We start from the raw sequence: 7,026 nt of genomic DNA on the forward strand, positions 1-7,026 counted from the left end.
AGGAAAGGAAAGGAAAGGAAAGGAAAGGAGCTCTATTTCAGCTAAATCCAGGACAATTACACATCCTTTTACATTGAGAATAACAAATAATAAGGTATTAGACCTTTTAAATATGTGGCTACTGTTTATTCATTCATTCATTCATTCACACATTCCTTCCATTACCTGACTCAAATTCTCTGCTTTCTTATGCGTTTAATGAAAGACAATTGGTGAAGTGACTGCAAAACTTTGAATAACTTAATAAAATTATTGTCTTTCAGCGTGATCATAGTATATACATGCTTTCAATTAAATACTTATTTTTGCAGTTATTGATTGCATATACAATGCTGGTATACAAGCAATACAAGTGCATAGCCCACATTCTGTTTTAGAAATTTCCACAGTTCTCACGTGCTTTAACTGACATCTTTGACACTCTGAAAATTGGGTTCTGATTGATCAAGTCAGATGAGGAAGAGCTGCTTTAGCTTACACGAGGACCTCTCCTATAATGCATGAGCAACAGGTGGTAAAAAGCTTCTTCCATGCATGTTGTAGCAGGAAAAGAACTTGTACTTCATGCATGACTTCTGTCTGATGAACCCCTGACACAGCTACACTTTTAAAGTGACACATATTATGGGAGATTAGTAAGCTGTGCCATAAATAAAAGAACTGAAATTTGCTTGTCATACTTTTTGATGCCCTTTCATTTTTCCTCCCAGTCATCATTCATTGCTGTTATGCAAGTGAAGACTTTTATACATATGTGGCCACATTGCCACTGCCACAGGAGGGGTTTATTAGCATAAACTGTGAGTCCTTCTTTTTTAGTTAATAGATTGTATTCAGTTCAGTTCCCTGAGCTATTACATTCGATACTACAGTTCTTGAGGACTCAGACAAAAAATTTGTAGGATCAATTTCTACTTTCTTGAAAGAAAACTTATATCACACCAAACCATCTAACTTACCTACGCCACAGTCTTTTGTGGTTAAAATAAATAGTTTATCAGAAATCTTTCTGAAATATTTTTGATCTTTTTATATGAGATTCTGCTCAGGAATGAGACTCTATACCTCTGTCTGATTCAGCCATGATCAAAAGAAACAATGTGAAAGAGTCGGTAGGTTTGGGTTTATACTTGAAGGTGAAGGAGAGCTCGTAACCTGGCAGAATCCTTTGCACTCAGGACTCAGAAATACTGATCAATGCTAGTGATGAAATCCTAACCACCCAGCAGTGACTGACACAGACGTTATTTTTGCAGATAAGAGTCTTATGGTACATGAAGCATTAGTCATATCTTTTAAATAATTCAAGAGAATATTAATATCCTCCAACTGCTTTGTACTTAAGAGTGACAGTTGTCTTTAAATTAACCCCTCAAAAAACACCCAGGCTATTCGAGACACGAATTTTCTTCAGGACCTCTGCCTTTAATTACCTGATTCTCCACTCCTTTTTACTCCAGTGAAAGGGTTGATAAACTTTGCAGGGCCAGACAAGGGAAAAGAGCTTTTGATCTCTTCCTAATATGCATTGATGGCAGTCTTTTAGGAGGAAAAGAGCTGGAGCAAATTTATTTCCTAGCCAATTTTTGTTAGTATGGAGTGGAAGAACTGGTAACGTTACTCTGAGTGGTTTAAAAAGACCATTAGGATTTAGTCTGCTAGTAGTGTTTGCTGGTCACTGTCAGGGCACAACTGTGACAAATGAAGAATTGGTTTTTTAACTAAGAAAAGAAATGCCCTGATGGGGACAGTGGAGTAAGAAGGACTCATTTGACAAATGCTGTAAAGGAAGTGGGATGGTGTTGTTTCCAGAGCAGGTCTGTCAAGTCACGTAGCAAAGGAGGGGGATTGGGACCGTAATTCTGCTTGTGGCATGCACTTCTCACTGCTCGCCATCTTCTGCCTCTGTATATCACCTCCTCCAGGACTGCACAACATCCATACTTCTGTCAGGCACCTCTTTGCAGTATATGGGACATAACCATGATCATGAACATTAGCTCAAATTTGGTGATATGTGAAAAGTGCATATTCTGGTTGGTTGTACAGACCTGTGTTTTTGTAGTTTTGATGCTGCCTGGCCTTTGTTATTACTGCAGCTGAACCAATAGGTTACTTTACTCAACTGTCATGATCTGTTTCTTACTTGTAGAACAGGCAGATAACATTTTTTGTTGGTACTCTGAAATGTGGGGAATAGGAGTACTGTTACATCTGCATTCCACAGAGATTAAGTAAAACCCTAGCTACCTTCCCTCTGTCAGATAAACAAACCTCCCCTCTCAATCGTCTGTTACCTAAGTAACAAGAAACGTGGCTTTTCCTTGTTCATCATAAGGTAGCACTGTTAGGAGAAGTGGAGTCCAAATATCCATGATACGTTTCCTTCACAAAACCTTTCACCAGACATGAATTACAGCAAAAGTCTGAACTGTCCAGGGAGCTCAGGAAAAAAGGGAGAATCACAAGTGATCAGAGAGACAAATCTCTAAGGCACCAGGGATATAAAATAGGAATTTTTTAACCAAATGCCCACTCGAAGAAGTGTCTACGAATTTAAAATATACAAGTAGAGTTATAATTCTTTCCAAGATCCACAAAATGATCTCAAGCACAAACCTTTACACTGGAGGCCAAATTCCCCTGATGTGAAAATACTTGTGTCCCATTCTGGATTGTTTTACAGTGACACAAAGGCGCAACGTGCTGCACTGCTGGATCTGGCTGCACGGCCCCTGCACCCCGCAGGGAACACCTGCCAACAGCTCCTTGGCAGCTGCGGTTTGTGCCAGTGGCACCAGAGCTGCACGGTTTCCTCAGGCCCTGGGAATGCAGCCGGGAGCTTCCAAAAGTCCCCAATGTCCTTGCCTTGCCTTCCGAGCTCTGGGAACACAGCTGAGGATATTCTACTCTGTGTCTCCAGGGTAATACTTTTATTTTCATTTAAACTGTGAATTTGGAAAAATAAATGGTTTAACTGTCCCTTAAGGATCATTGTGTTCCCCTGCATTTGGTCTATCTATGTTCTGCTATTTCAGGGAGACAGAGGGAGGAGTAAGGTAGACATAGCAATTCTTTTCAGTAAATGCTTTGCAGACAAATATTCTTTATGATTTGCATTAGGAAGTTAACTTTGTACATATGTTGGAGCTTGGACAGGAATCTAATGTGATTGACAGTGAAAAATTGTGGCATACTATTCAAGGAAAATTAGTATATATCCACTATGATGAGTGATAAAAACATTAATGCTCAAACTTATTTCTTCTTTTAAAAGTCCTTTATTTTTTTAGACATACTTTTTTCAGTGCAGTTGCAGCTGTCAGCACTAAAAAGGTTGAATTTACTAATTCATATCTTCCAGTTGCACTCTGTAAAGAAGCTAAATTGCCTAATGAAAAAGTTCCCCGTATAGATTTTCTTTATAAATAGTGATAATAATAATAATAATAAAGTGGATTCTTCATCTGCAATTCTGACTTTGATCTGTCCAAGACTGTGGCTAAAATGAGGGAGAAAGAAAGAGGAAACACAAGAAAGAATTATAGCTATTGTTGAAACAAACATTTTTTTACAAATCTAGTTTCTGTCATGTAATTCCTTTCTTATAGCTGATAATTGCTGAAATATTTTGCCTACTTTATATTTTCTATCCTTTCTTATGTATCTGTATCTCTGTATATTTGTCACAAATAACAGATGCCAGTTTTTCTTGAGTATTTTGCATTACAGTTTTGTGCATTGCTGGGTGGGTGACTGACTTTGTGGAACACAAAGGGTTAAGTCTAGATGCAGACTTTTGTAGTCAAAGAATGATTTATCCACTGCCAGGAGCTGATATCTAGCCCATCTGTGGAAGTGCATAATTCAATCAGGTCCTAATGTCCCAAGGCAAACAGGGACCTGGGAATAACAGAAACACCTGCTGTTGAAAAAAGCCCCACAGGAGACACACAGAGTCTGCAGGACCACTCTGAGAAGTGCAACTGTATCACGCACATGGGGACATCCAGGACAAAAAGGCCAGCTTAAACTTGCAAGAAAGGACTAGGATGTATAACCTTCTGTTGCCCAAGCCTATTTCCACACTACTGTTGCATTTCCAAACAAATGGTGTTTAGATTGGAAAGGGCTTTTAATTCACTGTGCCTAGATCCTGAGTGTCTGCTCTCAGAAAAGCTAGGAAAGAGCCCAATTCCAGATGTGCATCCTGAGGTTTTGACTGGAGTTATTTACAAGGGGAATTAATCCTTTGTTAATGTGACTATGGGAAGTCCGCTTAAACCTGAGTGTCTAAGAACATGTGGTAGAGAACATAACATATCAAGCAGAAGAATAAACTATTAAATGGAAAAGATGAGCTTTCCCCTTGGTTGTGAAGGTCAGGATGAACAGATAGCTTTGAGCATCCCAAAAAGGGTTCACATTAGTGAAGACACTTGACTAATGGTTAGTGGTTAATTTCACCCCGTATTTTTTCCCAAGTACTTGGCATGAGAACATAGATTTGTCTTTGCCTCTTCACATCAGACTTTTGTCTGAAATTATCTTTCTTTTCATCTGTTTTTCGCACTGTGCTCAACTATGATCATATCTGAAAAAAAAGAAAAAATATGCATACTTATTTCTCTTGAAACTTTTCTTAAGAGGAAGGTCTCAAGACAAACTTGAAATGTATCAGTGGAAATTTGGAGCTGGGTCTGAAATTTGAAGTTCAGGAGCTATTTAGTTCTTTTGGTACATATATTTGTGTGATATATTTCTGGGTCTTGTTCTTTCAGCATAGCAACAATAAAATTTTGAAAAAGCAGTAATTATTTTTTCTTTTAAATCCTGTTCTCAAGGAAAAAATCATCAGAAGTGAAGTCATCTTGCTCTGAAAGGACATTTTTTACCAGCCAGCACACTAAGCTTATTAGAATATTAGAACAGTTCTCAATCATTATTCCTGACAGGGGTAATTCATGTTAGGTCAGAGCCAACCCCCATCTCTACTAATTGGTTGGCTATCGTTTATGTTCTGTGCACCATCAACCTTGGATGTAGCTTATTCTGAAGAAAAAGACAATTAAAGTGGCCTTTTTGTCATTGCTTCTTTAGAAGGGCTAGTCCCAGGTATCCCTTCTTCACTATCATGGAGGTCGTCATATTCGTGAGACAGCTTCTGAGAAATTTCCCAGATATGAAAGTAAAGCCACAATGCTTTAATAAAAAGATACTCGTTAAGAATAGCAAGAATAAAGTAGATGAAAGGAAAAGTGTGTAATGTGGAACTGCTAAAGCTCATCCAAATGCAGTCTAGCTTGACATACTGCAATAGGTGCCCTTCCTGAACATAATTCATAGTAATACTCGGTACATTAGAGCAAAGAACACTGAAAAACCCCAGTGTTCTAAACAAGAGGGCTGCTTTACTCTGATTTCCCTCCACTGTCTGTCTACTCAGTCAGCTTGCAAGAAGATCAAGTAGGATATCTTGTAACGTCCTTGTTTTCTGAAAGTAGTTTTATAATCAGTTTTATAATGCCCCCTCCCTGGAAGTGTTCAAGGCCAGGTTGGATGAGGCTTTGAGCAACTTGATCTAGTGGAAGGTGTCCCTGCTCATGGCAGGGGGGTTGGAACTAGATGATCTTTAAGGTCCCTTCCAACACAAACCATTCTATGATTCTATGATCAGAGGGCCTTTTTGGATATTATAAATGGTTTATTATTCAGTCACACACACAGACTGAGGTTACAACAGCAGTTTTGAGGTATGGTATCTAATTGGGAGTATTATCTATGTCAAACTTGAATACTCAGTATCATAGATATTTTCTTTTGTACCTGCTGAGTTTCCATCATGTAGCTTTGGAGTAATTTCTTTTTGTGAAACTTACTCCACCAAATTTCCTCTAATGAGCTCAGAGTGCTGAGGTGATGTGATCCAGTGTGCTTGTCAGCTGTCCCCAAGCAGAGGCTGATTTGCATTCAGACCAGTCTGCCTACAGAGACAGGGCTTCTTAACTGTCTGTCAGTTGTTTGCATTAAATGTAGGACAGTTCTACTACAGAGTTCATCTGCCTCCTATATATTAAAGAATAAATTGTTTAAAGGTGCTATGTATGCAACTCTCTAATTGAACAGTGATACAGAATGTTTTATAAGAATATTTAAATATACACCAAGCTTTAACCTAGATCAGATATGATACCTAGGTCTTGTTTAGTTCTGTATTTTGGGTGCAATTTACTATATCCAAAATAAGTCTATAATTTGGTCATGGATGGTCATGCTGATACCAAAAAATCTTGCAACTGTTATTCATGAAATATTAATCACAAATGGAAAACAACTACTTTAGAGTTGTATAATGGTCCATAGAAGATTACAACTATACCTCTGAGTGATCAGGACTTCAAGGGCATCAGGATATGAATGTGTGCTCCTAATTCATACTGAAAAACACAGAGTATTACCACTGGGACTGAAAAAAATCCTATCCTAAACAAAAATGAAATAAAACAAAAGGAGTGAAAATGTCTGTTTCAGTGGAAACTAGCTGATGCCTCAAGCAAATACTAGTATTTGTCTTCATATGCACATCAAACCTCATTGACAGACATCACTCTAATACTGTATTTGCTTCTGCATGTGTCTTTACTATTGACTGGATTCAGTAACATCCATCCTCTGCCTAGCATTATACTTCCATCTTATGTTTAGTTCTTATCAGTTAATTACTGGCTGTTTCTGATAAAAACGTACTTCATCAGATACATCAGAGTTAAGGTTAAGTTTCCTTTCCTTGACCCTGCTTTGCTGCTGAACGTGCACTGAAATACAAAGCCCTTTTATTTTTCTTAGTTTGATTTTGTAGGACTGAATTCTGAGAATTCCTTGTTAATATGTTAGCAGACAAGTTCAAATATTGTTCTGCATTTTCTTGTTGACTGATGATTTTACTCAATTCCTCAAATGCTTCCTTGTGTCAGTATGGAAATCACTTCTCTCATTGCCTAGAAATTCAGTGGGAGCTATTGTCTT

This window comes from Antrostomus carolinensis, unplaced genomic scaffold, assembly GCF_000700745.2.
Source record: "Antrostomus carolinensis isolate BGI_N321 unplaced genomic scaffold, ASM70074v2 scaffold43221, whole genome shotgun sequence".
NCBI lineage: Eukaryota > Metazoa > Chordata > Aves > Caprimulgiformes > Caprimulgidae > Antrostomus > Antrostomus carolinensis.